The following is a 17,019-nucleotide window of genomic DNA, read 5'->3' as shown; positions in this document are numbered from 1 at the left end:
ACTTCACTGCATCGAACTTTGGGTGAATATGTCACATTCCCTTCCGGTGAACCACACCCTCAAATCCTCATTGGAGAATCCCGACAGTTCCATTTGCGAAGCCTCCATGCTCAGAAGGCCATGAGGTGGCACGTGCGCTTTTCCAGCTACAGCTAGGGCCACGCCCCAGTAAAGCAGATACAATACTTCTACCCATTGCACTCAAATTTTCCAACAATAATTTAGTGCAGTCTATTGCCGAATATAAAATAAAAAAAACGCCTACACCAATCACATACTGAACCTCGGCATTGCACACTATCATTTCTGTACACAATTCCATATTTCCTGTTAAACACTCTGAGAGCACGTTCCCTTTCCTTCCAAAGCCCCTCCACCAGAAACGTTTCCTACAGGATGCCCTATTTCAGCATCCACTATGATCCTGCGGCGCACCCAGCATACCTTTCCCCATGCACACAACAGGCTAGGCCTTCAACACTCTCACTGCAACATAGTTGCACCATCCATTGCACCATGTCACCAACTTCGACTACCCACACAGACAGCGCTACCACCAGCACTCCTGCCCAAACTGCGCACCGCCATGTAACTATGTAGCAACAAATTACACCAGTTACCACATGCATGCCACCATGTGCCCCACTACCACATTCCATCCGCATAGCACAGCCACCTGCACTTCCATCCAACCTATGTCATGTGTACTTCATTTCCCTTCTAAACTTGCTATACCACCACTCACCACGGAAAGAGGTCGGTGCAAACAGGTCGCGGCACAAGTTATCGGGCCGTTACGACACCTCCCTTGTACTCTGCACCCACTATTTACAGGTCACCACCCGCTAACTGCTGCACAATCCAAAATGCATTACTGCCGGGTGTCGTAAACTCATAGCACCTTGAGTGCAAGGCCTACGGCCTTCGGCCATGCACCTAACAGTCTAAGCCCACAACACTCTGACTGCTACATAATGGCAGCATCCATTGCACCATGTCACCAACCTTGACTATCCACATACACAGCACTGCCACCTGCACTCCTACCCAACCTGCACACCACTATGTAAGTATGTAGCAACAAACTGCACCAGTTACCATAATATACAAGGAAAGCACTCTCCTGCACCCTTCTGCACTTTCATTCACATACCATGGCCGTCCCCACTTCCATTTCAAAACTATTGTGTCACTGCCAAACTACCCACAATAGGTTCGCAACACTGCCCTACTGCAACCAATGGCCACACAACGCAATATGCAAGCAGCACCCTGTACCGGATGCACGAGTTATGGTTGCTTAGCTTACCATAACTGTCGAATTTTGTGGGGGTTTTCGATTTCCCTGTAACCATAACATCCCTGTAACAACATTTTTTCAGTGAATTTCATAGGTTTATGCTAGTGCAACTTAACCATAACGTCCCTTTAACAATGTTTTTGTTAGTGAATTTCATAGGTTTTTAGTAGGGTGCTGTAAGCAGAACATTGCTTTATCATACCATTTTCTGTAAAGAGGATAGGTATTTGGCACGGCAACATAACCATAATGTCCCGTTAACAACAGTTTGTTACTGATTCCTTGCCCGCCCTCATGATAAACGTGTGGAAAGGGCAAATTGTCTGGAGTATGTATCCATTTGCGCTACCCCTTACTTTTCCGAATAGAGTTGGTGTATCGTACGATTTACAGATGTACATAGTAAATGTTGTTTAGTGTGTCAGGAGGCTCTCTTTTTCTGTTAACAGTGCATGATAAATCTGTACCGCACACTACTGGCCGAGAGATAACTACAGATTAACAATATGGACGTTTCCTAGGGACACTGCACCTGGTTGTCGTATGTGCAATCACAGTGCAGCTATCCGTAGGACTCCATTAGTGGCTGCATGTCCGCATCTTCGAATGCACTTTTAAGTAGTTGTGGAAGGGCACGTGTTTCCGTTCCACACCTAGACCCATGCATAGGTCATCCACTGTATGCTGGTAACGCCGCCCCTGTCGCTAGCCCTACAGATTCATGCAGTAGGCTACAGCATTTAAAGTACTGCTGCCGACTTCGTGGGTGGCTCTGCAAACCTACCAATGTGTGGCTAAAGTACTCCTAACTGTATAACGGCCACTGGTAAACAAGGAAGAGCAACCTGCAGTGTCAAGTGGGCATGGTAAATATTGAATTACTTTGATTTATCTGTTGCTTGCCTTTCCATGACCCGTGAAACAGATACGTTGTGTCTGCACTCAGCAGTGTGACGGAAAGTATCAAGAGGTCACCTGCCGGTCGTGCAGTTGAAGAAACCATGCAGGTGGGACAGTTTGTACTAAGTTTGCAAAATGGCAAAGTTGGTGCACCTTCCTCACGCACATACTAGTGCATGTAAAGGCAAATAAGGAAACAGCAGAAAATGCAGAGCACAAACAACCTTAGTGGTGGTTAGAAAAGTGCTGTAGCTGCATGGGTCGCACACAATAAATGTCTTCCTGCTGCACGTAATGAAGCTGTGTTTCTCGTTGTTGTAAACATTCTTGTATTCCACAATGTATGCATATCCGAGAATGCTACCTATAACACTAATGGCATAGCATGAAGTGTTTGTACTGCATGTGACGACAACTGAAATGAAAGCACAAGAGAGCAGTGGGCAGGCTACTGCCCTTCCAACAATTACGTAGCTTACTTTCATGTACAGCATTTCCCACATCTGCTGCAGGCAACAAGATGGCCACTCCTGTAGGGCAGTGGAGCTGTAAAACAACCTTAGCAAACCATGTGCCGCACTACAGACCCTTACCCGGCAAAGGGCATTGTATTGTGCATGCACTGGAACACGCTACTCTACAGAGGGAAGGTACTTCGAAGTGCGTGCGAACGGTCCTTACGGGAGCATTACAATGTCTGGCACAACTATGTACGTAAGCGCCACCGAATAGTTCTGTCTCCCGGCACGTCCCCTATAGTATCCAGGTAGGTGCTGCCCCTTCTGTACCGGACATTTGCTGTCGTTCCTTCTGTGGCGTGTGTAAGAACACCATAATAAATGAAAATGAACTGGGAAAGGAACAAAAGGTAAATAAAGAAAGCACCTTTCACAGATCAACAATGAAATTGCCAATGCACGCATGCAGGGCTGGAGGCGTGGCAGTGTGGTAAACACTGTAGTTGAATCGGTTAGAAAGGAGGTTTTTTTATGTGTTGCAGAGCGTTTTCAAGAGAGTCACAGCGCAACACTAACTACAAAAAAATGAATACTTTCAAGAAGGGCACCAACCCATGTAGATGGGGTGTACAAAATTCGGGATTGCTGGCATACTAAAATGAACGTTATAGCTGATGAAAAGTATTTCTGCTGTGAAACATCATATTCCCAAGGGCGAAGTATGTCATTGGCACATGTCGAAGAAAGGCAGAAATACACTTCTTTGCAATGTACCGCGCTGTCTGCATTCACGGACCAAATAGAAAGTGACGCTCCCACATCAGTGGCTGCATGGTGCGGTAGAAACTTATGCAAGAGATCGGAAACAAACGCATGAACTGGGAAAGTGCCTCCTTCATCGCAAACAGCACTGAAACTCGTGTAACATCCTGTGCAATTTTCCCTGCACAATCAACAACAATAATATCGGCATGATTGCTTGTCACCAAAATGTCACACAGAGAAACCAAAATCAGGCACTTCATTGTGGCTACTCCATAGCACTACACATGCACATCATAGATTGCAAAATGAGTAGCCACTACACAGTATTTTCCATTCACTTTCAGTCAATGTATGTCAGAATACCCTAAAACCCGCACACTGTGCCTCGTGAAACACACAGCCATAGCCGCACCCTCTGCATTTCTGTCCACAAATACACCGTGTATCACAGTCTGTCTGTACACACCACACCCACAAACGTTATTGCCCAATCCCGTAGTGTCTGAAGGCCCATTTCTATGGGCGTCATCTGCAAAAGGAGTGTATCTAACACGTGCCACCCTGCAGTTATGGCGATTTTCGCTGACCTTTCATGCTGGGTGTGCGCAGGAGTGGGGAAATAACTTTGAACGAGGGGAGCGGACGTTGTTAGTAGCGTTGTTAGTTGTGGTGGCTCTTAAAAGAATCTTTGTGGTTTTTTTCTTTTAGGTGCTTCCCTAGAAACACTGTTTTTGATGTTTTCATATGTAAATGTGTGTTTTCAACATTAGCTCACATTCTTACAATAGGTTCTTCAGTGCAGTGTGTAGATTGCGAAACAACATTTAATTGCCACTGTACGACAAAGACATGCCATTTGCCGTGAAAAGGTGTATGTATCACAAACCAATGTTCTCATTCCCACAGTAGAACATCCCAGCAGCACTTAAGAAGTCACACATGCTTCTGTTGATGAGACCCTTTCCGACCTCATGCTGGCGACAGGAATCATTGGAATACTTCCACACTATTCTCGGGGGTATACATGAGAAAAGCACCTTGGCAGTAGGAAATATGCGCTGCACTGCTTTCATCATAATCTTCAGTTGATGGAACACACAGGAACAAGGCATGTAACCCATACAGAAGGCTCCAAAGTGCACGATCACTACATTTACAGTTGACGAAGAGGCCATGCGTCGACATTCTACAAGCAGTCTGCCAAAACAGCACGATTCGACACTACACCACAAAGCATCCACTCCCTCCAAACCGAAATTGCCAGACATGTCTTCTTGGAGGGCATACACGCACAGATCTTGCACAAAGCCATCACCCATGACGGAAACTGTGCGTCTTGCCATGCTTGCCAGCCGCAGTACACAAAGTATTGGGGAAAGTGAAACTCTCCCTTTCCTGTGACGCACACCCAAAGCACCTGATTGGCAAAAGGCCATAGTCCCATTTCCATTGGCCAGCATACTGACAAGTGCAGAATGTGGCACGTGCCTTTCTCCAAGTACCGCCAGGGCTGCGCTCCAGTTAAGAAGGAGCAGTCCTTCATCCTATTGGCGCGCTTTCCTCTGACACACACCCTGAGGACCACCTGATAGGACAATCGCTACAGTCCCATTTCCATAGGCCAGCATGGTGAGGAGCCTCGAATGTGGCACTTGCGGGTCCCCAAGTACGCCAAGGGCCGGTCCCCAGTGCAGCAGGAGTCCCTTGTCCTCTTGCCGCACATCCTAAGCAACTCAATGGACAATCCCCACAGTTCCATTTTCGTGGCCGTCACCTGCAAAATCCCTGGATGTGCCTTTTGTGCTGTGTGCAGGTATGGGGGAATAACTTACAACCAGGGCACGGGGAGTTTGTGGTAAGGGTGACTTTTAAAAGATTAAGAAACAGTTACGGGTGCGTTCTTGAAGTTGGAAGGCGCTAAGACGCCACAGAGCAGTTTCAAATTAGTAAGTAGTAGGGGGCAGCGACTACATAATGACCTGCAAAGCCATCATATGGCCTCATAGACAGGTAAGTTGCAACAACATCAGAAATGGGTCTTATGATGTCAGCGCTCTCCCTATGCAGTGGAGTTTAAGTTATGATATAGTTTACAAAACAATTTGCAATATAAAGTCAATGATCCATAAAATAGCAGGAATTGTCCTTTAATTGTGTGGTCAGTCCAGCCAACACATGTTTCAACCAACACTTGGTCGTCCTCAAGGCTGTTAGTCCATGAACATTTGTTACAATACAGAAAAAATAGAGACAATCCAAATTCATCATGTTATTGGCACAGATGATAGGCAAAATAAAATAAAAAATATACACAGAAGAGGATAAATTCATCATAACAAACAAAGCAATGTCCCGGTGTTGGAATCAAAGATAATACAAATGCAAAAATGTAGAAATTACATACCCATAGTTGGCATATTGGGGATGGAGGTAAGGTAGCGGGAAAAAGAGACAAAGTAAAGGCATTGTTGATATTCCAAATAACATATAGCATATCTGTAAGTCCCAAAGTCGTTGCTTCAATTACTTGTACTCATGGAGTGGAGGATTAAGAGCTGATGCCATTAATAAGAAAACCATATCCGATTGAATGAGCATAGAGTGCACAATTATGAGCTAATGCCATTAATAAGAAAACCATGTCCGATTGGATGAGCGTGGAGTGGGTTTAATGGATGCCATCCCTGCCCAAGTGCACCCATGCAACAATGTGTGGCATCACTACAGAAACTAGATAAGGTAATGAGCTACTGCGCTGGTTAAAAGAAAACGTTCATGTTCAAGTGAGATAAGGCCGTATACCAGAAAAAAGTCTTAAACAACAACACCCAAACGGTGCATTAAATTAAAGAATTCCCAGTCATTCCAAAGCTTACCACAGTATCAAAATTAAGCATCTCTGTAAGAAAGGATGAATAAATGTCATTGTGTATATATATATGTGTTAAAGTAAGCAATTCTCAAAACTCTCATTGCTGCGTAAAGAGACTCCAGAAAACTAGGATTCACATACCCGAGGTGGTGACCTTCAGTTAAAACTGAGAAAAATGGAAAGCATAAGTATTTGTTTCTTTCGCTGTATAGAAAGGGGTCTGAACACAGACCATGAAATGAATGTTTTTTTGAGATAATGTGAACAAATATAGCAGTGTATATTGTTGCTCCTTGGTCTTTGCTTAGTACGATGACAGATCATTGCAATTTTCATTCTTGTCTGAAGCACTTTATGGGCTGTTGATTCGTGCCTGTATCTCTTACCAAGCGCACCCTGCACCCCTTTCCTTCACCCATATGTTATGCGTTTTTACACCTTCTTCTGTTTGGATCTTGACCAGTGTAATTATCTCTTAACAAGAAGGATTATGGCCAATTATAATTCCCCTTTGTCCTACTTTCCATTTCAATGCGCTTTAGCAATGGCGGAGGATTGACTATTTAGTATGAGGAGGAAGGCGGATTTGGGGCTTGAGATGTCGAAGTAATTGGGTAAATAACTGCTATTAAACTACTTCAGTACTGAATGATATCGGCTCATAATCTATGTCAGCATGCAGCATAATTAGGTCTGAATATGTAGCAAGACTGGTGTTGAAAAGGCAATTACAACTTTCCTTGTCTGTGCACATGCGGAGAGAATAGTGAACAAATGACGTCACCGTTCTCAACTTGTGACGCAACGCGTACGGGCCAGAGTGCCCGACACACGTTTTGTGAGACAATAGTATTTCTGTGTCTATGGAGACATGACGAGAACGCCAATACGCGGCTCTCGATAAGTGGCCTGGTTTTGATGTTGAGCAGGTAAATGTATTAAGTACAATTCAGCTTTTTGTAGCTTATGACTACGGGCTAGCATTCTTATGGCCTGTCTGCAATAGTCATTTTACAGTGTAACGCTTGTTAATTTTTGCAGGGATCGATCCCGTTATCTTGAGCATATGGTATTATACCTTTCAACTTCTCGTTTTGAATGACAAGATCTAATCTAATTTAGGTAAGATCATTTTATATTAGTTAATGTCTTGGAAATAGCTTACAGAGAATAGTGCTTCGAATGAACAGACCATTAAGCATGGTTCCTTGGCTCTTCTTATTTTACTCATTCAGATGCATTTTGATTCACGTGGCGAACAAAAGGATACTGCAATATTAAAGCCTTTTCTTTCTCCGTATGAATGCAACTGAGACATTAATCATCGGGTATGTGATTCCTAATTTTCTGGAGACGAAGGAGAGTTTGAGAATTGCCTACTTTAACATATATATTATATGTATATATATATACACAATGACATTTATTCATCCTTTCTTACAGAGATGCTTAATTTTGATACTGTGGTCAACTTGGGCATGACTGGGAATTCTCTGATTCAGCACACCGTTTGGGTGTTGTTTTTTAAGACATTTTTCTGGTATAGGGCCTTATCTCACTTGAACACATACAGTTTCTTTTAACCAGTGCAGTAGCTCATTACCTTATCTAGTTTCTTTAGTGATGCCACACATTATTGCATGGGTGCACCTGGGCAGGGATGGCATCAATTAAACCCACTCCACGCTCATCCAACCGGATATGATTTTCTTATTAATGGCATTAGCTCATAATTGTCCACTCTGCTCATTCAATCGGATATGGTTTTCTTATTAATGGCATCAGATCTTAATCTTTCACTCCATGAGTACAAGTAACTGAAGCAATGACGTTGGTACTTACAAATATGCTATACGTTATTTGGAATATCAACGATTCCTTTACTTTGTCTCTTTTTGCCGCTACCTTACCTCCATCCCCAATATGCCAACTATGGGTATGCAATTTCTACATTTTTGCATTTGTATTATCTTGGTGGTTCCAACACCGGGACATTGATTTGTTATGATGAATTTATCCTCTTCTGTTCTTCTGTGTATATTTTTATATTTTCTTTTGCCCATCATCTGTGCCAATAACATGATGAATTTGGATTGTCTCTATTTTTTCTGTATTGTAAGAAATGTTCATGGACTAACAGCCTTGAGGACGACCAAGTGTTGGTCGAAACACGTGTCGGCTGTACTGACCACACAATTGAAAGACAAGCTGTGCTATTTTATGGATCATTGGGGGTCATTACGAGTACGGCGGTAGGGGGTTAACGGCACCGGTAAGTATGCCGGTGCCGTTAACCCACTACCGCCGCATTCTGAGGTCCCTTAGCGGGTCCCACTAGGGCCGGCTGGTTTTACCAGCCGCCCTTAGCGGGACCTGTTAAGGGACCAGGGCGCTAATAACGGGCACACAATTTGCAGGCCCGTTATTAGCTCCTTGCCCATTCTCATAACTTTGACTCCACTGCATAGGAGAGCGCTGACATCATAAGACCTGCGTCTGATGTTGTTGCAACGCCTCTTAAAAAAGTCTTTAAAAAGTCTGTTATTTTTAGTAGCTTTTGTGTTTTCTTCTGCTCACATTAGTACAGTAAACTCTTCGCCGCATCCTGTAAACGAGCAAACAAAACTGCATTGCCAATGGGAGACAACAAAATGCCATTTTCTTGGAAAAACTCATTGTTGCAGAAGAACATTCCACGAACGCACAAAAAATGCTTCTGTTGATGAGACACCTTCCTCCGTCTGGCTCGGAACAACATCCATGAGCAGTGGGCCATACTCTTGGCGGTATTATAGATGAGAAAAGCACCTTGGCGGTGGAAAAAAAGCGTCTTCACGACATCCAGCAACCTCCTCAGTCTACGGAACAAATCTAAGCAAGGCAAGTAACCCATATGCATGCTGCCGTAATGAATGACGATAAAATCTACTACTGGAAACGTGGCGAGGTCTTTGCAAAGTGCATGCATATCCAAGAAATTGCACTCATACACAGCGTTCCACAATGCGTCCACTCCTTCCAAACCAAAATTGCAGTCAAAGTGTCTTTGCAGGACATAGTTGTGCAGATCTATGGCAAAGGGATCACCTACAGTCAACACAATGCGTTTCGCCATGTCAGCCACCCTCAGTACGCAGAGTATAATGTGCAACCGTTTCACCTCCCCTTCCTGTTAACCACACCTTCACTACCTGATTGGCTAATTCCCACCCTACCATGGCAATTGGGCAAGGTGGTGTAAAGGGTAGATTTTGGCACGTGCGCCTCCAAAAGTAGCGCGTGTCCCGCACCCCTGTAAAACTGGAGCAGGCCTTCTTCCCTTTGCAGTATCTTCTCTGCAGCTTTACTTCATTGGGTTACGCATAAATAGGCACAAACACATCTACCAATCGCATTGAAGTCGCCATCATCAAATACTGTCACTCCTGTACAACACTTGAAATGTACTGTTACACATTTACAGTACAAACGTGCCACTCTAGAGCACGTCCACTACAATGTTCAATGAAAGTATGCACGATTTTTCCATCCGCACACCCATGATGTGGCACGTGCAATCCTGAAAGTACCGCGTAATCCACTACCTTTTTGTGATAGTGAAGGGGTGGGGGTAAACAATATGAAACTGGGTAGGGTATTCAGTCTTCCAGCGTAGATGTATAAAGGTTTTTTTTGTGACGTGCGTGAGAGCAACTTCTTTTGTATTTTCTCTTTATATGCGTTTCTGTTTGCCTCTCCTCACATTTTTACCACATTCTGGTCAATGCTTCTTACACAGTGTAAAAGAAAACTGCATTGCCAATGGCATTCAAATAAATGCCATTTCTACGGAACCACTGTATATTTTGCGACCTCATGATCTCATAGTGGGTGCAGAACATGCCAGCAGTCTGCATAAACTGACACATAATTCTGTTTATAGCACACCTTCCGACCTCTGGCTGGGGACAAATTACACCGTCATGGACCCATACTGCTCTTGGTGTTATCCATGAGAAAACAACCTTGGCAGTAGGAAAAATACACATCACTGCGCTCAGCAACCTCTTCAGGAGACAGATGAATCGTCCACATGACATGTAACCCAAATGTACACTTCCATAGTGCACCATGACAAAGTCTACCTTTGTGACAGACGCAACATATCTGCAAAGGCTGCAAAGGCGAACCATCCCGCCGAAACTGTCAGGCCCAGAAACCATCCACTCCTTCCAACCCGAAACTACCAGCAACGCCTCTTTCCATGCAATACCTGTGCAGACGCACCCAGCACACCTTTGGCCATGCACACAACATTGCAACCCTTTCCACACCCACCACAACACTATACATCCAAGCAAGCGACCATGTGGGCCCCTAACATTATGCACAAACGTAACATACGTAGCGGCACTTCTACCCAACTCCCTCACACCATAAAACACCCATTCACGAAAACGTGTCACACTGAGCAGAAGCCACAAACATACTGCAGCCTGCACCACCCATAGGCACTGCCATTCACAAGCTATTGTGTTACTGCCAACCTATGCACAACAGCTTCACAACATTGGGCCTACTTCAATAAATCTGCACACAGCAGAGTAACCAACCACATATAAGCTGCCCTTCAACCATGCCCACTTCCATACTCACATTATGTACACACTGCACCCTGTTACCACACTACACAACTTCTCACTGCCCCATCTCCTCCCGCACACCAAATACTGTAGCATGTTCCAACTATCACCACAACCATAGAATGCACAAAACACGCTTTGCAACTCACTTGTGCTGCTGTAGCATGTCGACAATTTGCTCCACAAGCATTCTACAAAGATCACCACCCTGTGCCTCATACACTGCCAAACCTGCATTGCTCCAGTGGGTGTGCTCCTTGCACACATTCCACCCACCCTAATGCAACCATACATGTCAGCATGTCACCAACTACCACAATGCACATATGCACCACTGGCACCCGCACTCCTAACCAACCTCCACACCGCAATGAACATGCACATCGTTACATACAACAGTTACCATAACGTTATAAACATAACACTGTCTCCGGCACCCATTATGCCCTTTTATTCACATACTATTGTCTTACCCGCTTCCACTCAGAAAGGATTGTTTCACTGCCAACGTAACCACAAAATGTTTACAACATTGCCCATACTGCAAGCATTGTGCACACAGCACACTATCCAAGCACATATAAGCTGCCCTTCAACCATACCCTGTACCATACTGACAGTATACAAGCATTGCACCCAGTGCCCACACTGCGTGACTTTTCACTGCAGCATCTCCAAACACGGCGCACCGCCATGGAACTATGCACCAACAAATTGCAACAGTTACCATAATTTACAAACAAGACACTCTCTCCTGCATCCCTGTGCACTTTCAATCACATACTATGGGCGTACCCACTACCATTCACAAAGTATTGTGACACTGCCAACCTACCCACAATCTGTTTGCAACAGTGTACTATAACGGCTTAAATGTGCTCCACACCCGTCCTTACATGTCACCACCCTCTAACTGATGCACATTGAAAAATGCATTACTGCAGTGGGTGTCCTCAAGGCCAAGACTCTTGAGTGCATGGACTACGGCCTTTGGCCATGCACTCAACAGTCTACGCCTTGAACACACTCACTGCAACATAATGCCACCATGCATGTCTCCATATTAGCAACTACGACAATCCACATACACAACACTGCCACCAACACTCCTACCCAAACTGTACACCGCCATGGCGCTATGCAGCAGCAAATTGCAACAGTTAACATAATGGCCATGTGGGCAGCTAACATTTTGCACAAAGGTGCCATACGTAGGTAGAGGCACTTCAGCCCAACTCCCCCCCACCATAAAACACGCAATCATAAAAACAGGTCGCACTTATCAGAATGCACAAACATACCACATCCTCCACCACCCCTAGCCACAGCCATTCACAAAGTATTGTGTCACTAACCACAACATTTTCACAACGTTGGGCCTACTTCAATAAATCTGCACACAGCATAGGCCTTGAACACACCGCTGGGCAACGTAATGGCACCATGCATGTCACCATATCACCAACTACGACCATCCACATACACATCACTGCCACCAGCAGTCCTACCCACCCTGCGCACCACCATGGAGCTATGCAGCAACAAATTGCAACAGTTAACACAATGTACAAACAAAACACTCTCTTCTGTACCCCCATGCACTTTCATTCACATAATATGGGCGTACCAACTCCCATTCACAAAGTACTGTGTCACTGCCAATCTCCCCACATTAATTTTGCAACACTGACCCTACTGCAACCAATCTGCACACACCGCACTATGCAAGCACCACCCTGTACCAGATGCGCAGTCAAACATGCCTTCCTGCGGTGCCTATGTTGCAGCCCTACACTCTTGAGTGCATGCCCTACAGCCTATGGCCTACGGGCTTCGGCCATGCACCCAATGGTGTAATCCTTCCACAGACTCACTGCACCTTCAATCACCCATGCATGCCTCCATGTACCCAACTACCTCATTCCATTCGCAGCGCACCACCACCCGCGCTCCCACCCAACCTATGTCACATGCTATTCACTCCCCATCTGCAATTGACCTGCCATCACTCACCACGAAAAGAGGTTGCCGCAAACTGGTCATGGCAGAACCTATAGGACCGTTACAACAGCTGCCTCCAATCACCACAGAAAATACTCGCCTGCATATGTCACATGAACCACTTCTCATTCCCCTAGCCGTTCCCTCCCTTATTGCCGCCAACGCAATGCGTACGATACATTTTCCAGACCTTTCCGCCGCCGCACTGTCCTCCAATACACCATGGCAGCTTTCCCCAAACATTTTGACGCACAGCAGTCTTCCCTCCAGCCAACCACCGGCCGCGTCCAAACTTCTCCAACACCACGCCGTACCGCGATCCAATGACACTTCTGTCTGTGGAGCGAACAGGGAAATAGGTCAGCGGAGCAGACCCAGATATCACTAATTGTTTGGGACGTGCAATTCAATATTTTGCAAAGAAATTACTGGTCGGATTTCCACCAAACACACAAAAGCACGCTTTCTGACCCAAGCCCATGCTCCTGACGCAAATTTGGTGAAAATCCATCCAGCCGTTTGGGCTGTAGCCGTGCGCAAATTTTTTGTTTCCCCATTCAGTCTATGGAAAAGAATAACATTTTGGGACCCCCCCTATAACTTTGTCCCCCCTGCACAAAACCTCACCCAACTTGGCGACAAAATTCAAAGCCGGCCATATACTTTTTTTTGCAAGGTTTGCTGAGGATTCCTCCAGGGGGAGCGAAATTATAAGCCGCCGAATAAGTGCTCTTCCTAGGAGTTTAGCAACTTAACCAAAACTACCCGGCCGCTAGGGTATAGTTCTTCTATATAAGAAAACTGTGACTTAGAAAGGTACGTTAACCTAAGGGGGAAAGCAGTGCCCCAGATAAGAATTTGAGATGGGAATATTTTAAACTTTGAGACTAAAAGTTATTTCAAGAGAGTAAAAAAATGTGACCGCCAGCCAACGTGGGCAAAAACTGAATGGAAATCATTACCATGTGGTAGCTTTCTACATCATGACATAAAGGCAGGTTTCTCTCACAATTAACAGATAAAACACAAGGTTCAGTGGCACAAACACCCTCTCACAAATGCAACAAATGACCACTAATACTGAATTTCCCTTACATATAAAGAAAGGGTACAACGGCATTATTACGTTTTTTAACACTTCGCTCACACAGAGCAGGACAGCTTGAGTACAAACTGTGCAGGCTTACCCCTTACACTTGGAACAGATACAATATGGGTCATAACAGTAGAGGTTCCATTTGCATAGAGAAAGAACTGCATGATATGGAGCAGGGCAAACACCCCCACACTGAAGATGTAAATTAAGGGCCTCACCACAGCAGTGCAAGCTACACTCATAACTGGAACATCATATTCCATCATATTCCTCAGCAGTCCAAAATGAGTGTCCAAATTAGTGTCACAAAAACATGCAAGAGACTGTCCTGATAATGCCGGCCTGGATGGGGCAAGCTTTGTTCCAGACCTTCTGTAGATGTCCATAAAGATCTCGCTCCTTCCTCCTCAGGAGAAGCGGGATCTAGAAGGCCTTCCGCATCCACTGCTATTGCAGGGGTCCAGAAAGCTTGTGTCCTTGTCAATTCCAGGGATGCCTGACAAAAGCAAGGACTTCAGGAGAGGGTAAAGACTTCACAAGGACTTCTGGGCTCCCAAATGAAGGAATCCTACCAATTAGCTTTGGACAAATGGCTTAGCTGGTATTTGGAAAGGGATCTAGAGAATGGGGGTGTGGCCAATCAGGGAGGGCATGCTGATGGGCTCCTGTGAGCTCTATGTGACAGAGGCCTGGAAGCGCCTTTTCCTTTCGATCTGATGGAGTATTAAGTGCCCTCAAATGAAGTTGAAGCCGTCAAGACCTATTGGACGTTCTTGGCTAAGGATCCGGTGAGCGCAGATTGTTTGGAACCGGCAGCGAGGAGACACGACATTCAACCAAGATGGTGCCCGGGTCCGCTCGGGTAGAGCGATGTAATCTGAGAGGCCTGCAGTAGGAATACCCCTTGCCCTCTGTCGAGGCAGAACCGCAGGGACAACCGGAGCCCTGCTGTAGCCTCCATTTTGTGTCTTTTGTGTCTCACCCACTAGTCCATGGGGATCTGTCATCCAGGTGGCCAGGGCACGGCCATTGCTTTTGGATCCAGTTCCTGGGGCTGGAGCATGCAGGAGGAACACCTGGGTGAGGGGTTTTCGGGGAGTACGAGTGGTACACCGGATGGTGAGACGCATTATCCCCTTCCCTGTAACACCTTTACCCCATCCTACCAGGTAGGATACATAGGTACTAAGTCCCCAACCCCTTTTTCCGACACAAACACTTTCTCACAGACAACTCACTGTGAGGGAAAACGGATTAACACCCGAGCCGTATACCTGACATGTACCACTACAATGGTCTGGCAGGGTCAGGCAATTACTGATCATTACGCACACCTGACTTCCATCACACTTCCCCACACGGATAAAAGGCGGAGAATAAAAGTACGATCTTTGCACGGCAAGGCACACAAGAAAACAGCAGTTCCAAGATGGCAGTTAATAAAAGACGGAAGACGGCAAGACAGAAGAGGACTGCAAGGAGGGAAGTACACTTGACCTTTTCCCCGAAAGATCGCATCTTTCATGCGCCTTCGAGAATAGGAATTAAAGCAGAAGAATCCTGGATTGTGTGTCGGAGGTACCCGGGGCTCTCCCACGTCGATAGTCAAGGTGGGGAGAGGCGTTTGCCGCCGTTGTACTGTCCTTGGCTCTTACAGCAAAGCAGCACAAGTGAAGTCAGCAAAGCCAGTGAGTTGGGAGACTGTTACCAGACCGGTCTGTGTGGAAACCAAGGTTGCAAGCAGAACAATTGTATAAAGTAGATTATTAAGTCATCAGATGAGTGAATGAACTTTGATGCTAAGAACCGAAACCGTAGACAGAGTGGTCCGTAGACGTGGGTGCTCATTCGAAAGTCTCCATTAGGTCTCCACCCGACGGGTGCGAACATTAAAAGAAAGAGAATTGTGAAATTGAAGTGGTCCTACAACAGGTCAAGCCAAACCCTGTGCACATTTGAAAGTCTTTGATAATTGATGTAAAATTGACATTGGTCTGAGCCCGGTTGAGGGAGACTAATTGTGTTGAAGGGATCTGAGCCCGGCAGAGGGGGAACAGGGTGAACCGTGAGTCACACGAAAAAGAAAAACCTATGGACATTGTGCAATAAAGTGAAAGTTGAGCCCTTGCCGAAGGAAGCCTGTGCAGAACTTCATGCAGAACTTTATGCTAAAAGGATCTGAGCCTGGCTGAGGGGAATCCGAGGTGGATTATTTTACTAAGGTTACTCACCGTAGTGACCACCTTACTCCTAGTCCATAGTCCCCTTTCCTCCATACTTATGGGACATTCCTCCGGACGGGAGCACTTTGTAATAAGTATCACCTTTTTAAAAAATATGTCCTTCCTCTCTTTTTATGAGGGGTACTGCACTCGGCTGTAACCCCGCCCTCCTTTGCTCCGCCCAGCGCATCGCCCATCAGTCCTTTTCTATCACCTTCAAGCAATAACAGAGGAACCTTATTAGAGGGGACGGCGGGCGTATGGAGGAAAGGGGACTTTGGACTAGGAGTAAGGTGGTCACTACGGTAAGTAACCTTATTATACTCCTACGTCCCGTCCCCTTTCCTCCATACTTATGGGAGATTCCCAAGCACTCCTCACAGGAATTACGGGTGGATGGAAAACTCCTTACTGAAAAAGGTAGGTTTTTAAGCACAGCCTGGCCAAACTGAGCATCAGACCTGAAGCTCAGATCCAAACAGTAGTGTTTACAAAAACCCGATGGAGAGGCCCATGTAGCCGCTTTCGCGATGGTCTCCCAGGGGACATACTTTTGAAAGGCAACAGCAACTGCCTTGCCCCGTACCAGATGTGCATGAACCCCTTTTGGAGGTTGAAGACCTTGAACAGCGTAAGACTCCATAATACATCTGGAGATAGTCGGTTGGAGGCATGTTTACCCTGAGGATTACTGAAGGTCACCAAGAGTTGAGAAGAACTCCTAAATCCAGATATTCTGTCCAGATAGAATTTAAGAGCTCTTCTAACGTCCAGGCAATGCAA

General features: G+C 45.6%; 1 protein-coding gene across 7 annotated transcripts in view; it reads right to left on the bottom strand.

Annotated features, from left to right (window-relative positions):
* The window catches only part of LOC138526937 (galactoside alpha-(1,2)-fucosyltransferase 2-like), a 234,519-nt gene that overhangs the window by 147,681 nt on the left and 69,819 nt on the right, over positions 1-17,019 (bottom strand). For 2 of the 7 annotated variants that reach the window (XM_069637812.1, XM_069637832.1), the window contains exon 2: positions 13,109-13,254. The exons of the other annotated variants lie outside the window; for them this stretch is intronic. The gene's annotated coding sequence lies outside the window, so the exon portion shown is untranslated. The remainder of the gene's footprint in view (positions 1-13,108; positions 13,255-17,019) is intronic. 7 annotated transcript variants of the gene reach the window in all.

The sequence above is a fragment of the Ambystoma mexicanum genome, chromosome 1q (genome assembly GCF_040938575.1).
Source record: "Ambystoma mexicanum isolate Mex_15411 chromosome 1q, UKY_AmexF1_1, whole genome shotgun sequence".
Taxonomy (NCBI): Eukaryota; Metazoa; Chordata; class Amphibia; order Caudata; family Ambystomatidae; genus Ambystoma; species Ambystoma mexicanum.
This window is presented reverse-complemented; position numbering and strand designations above follow the sequence as displayed.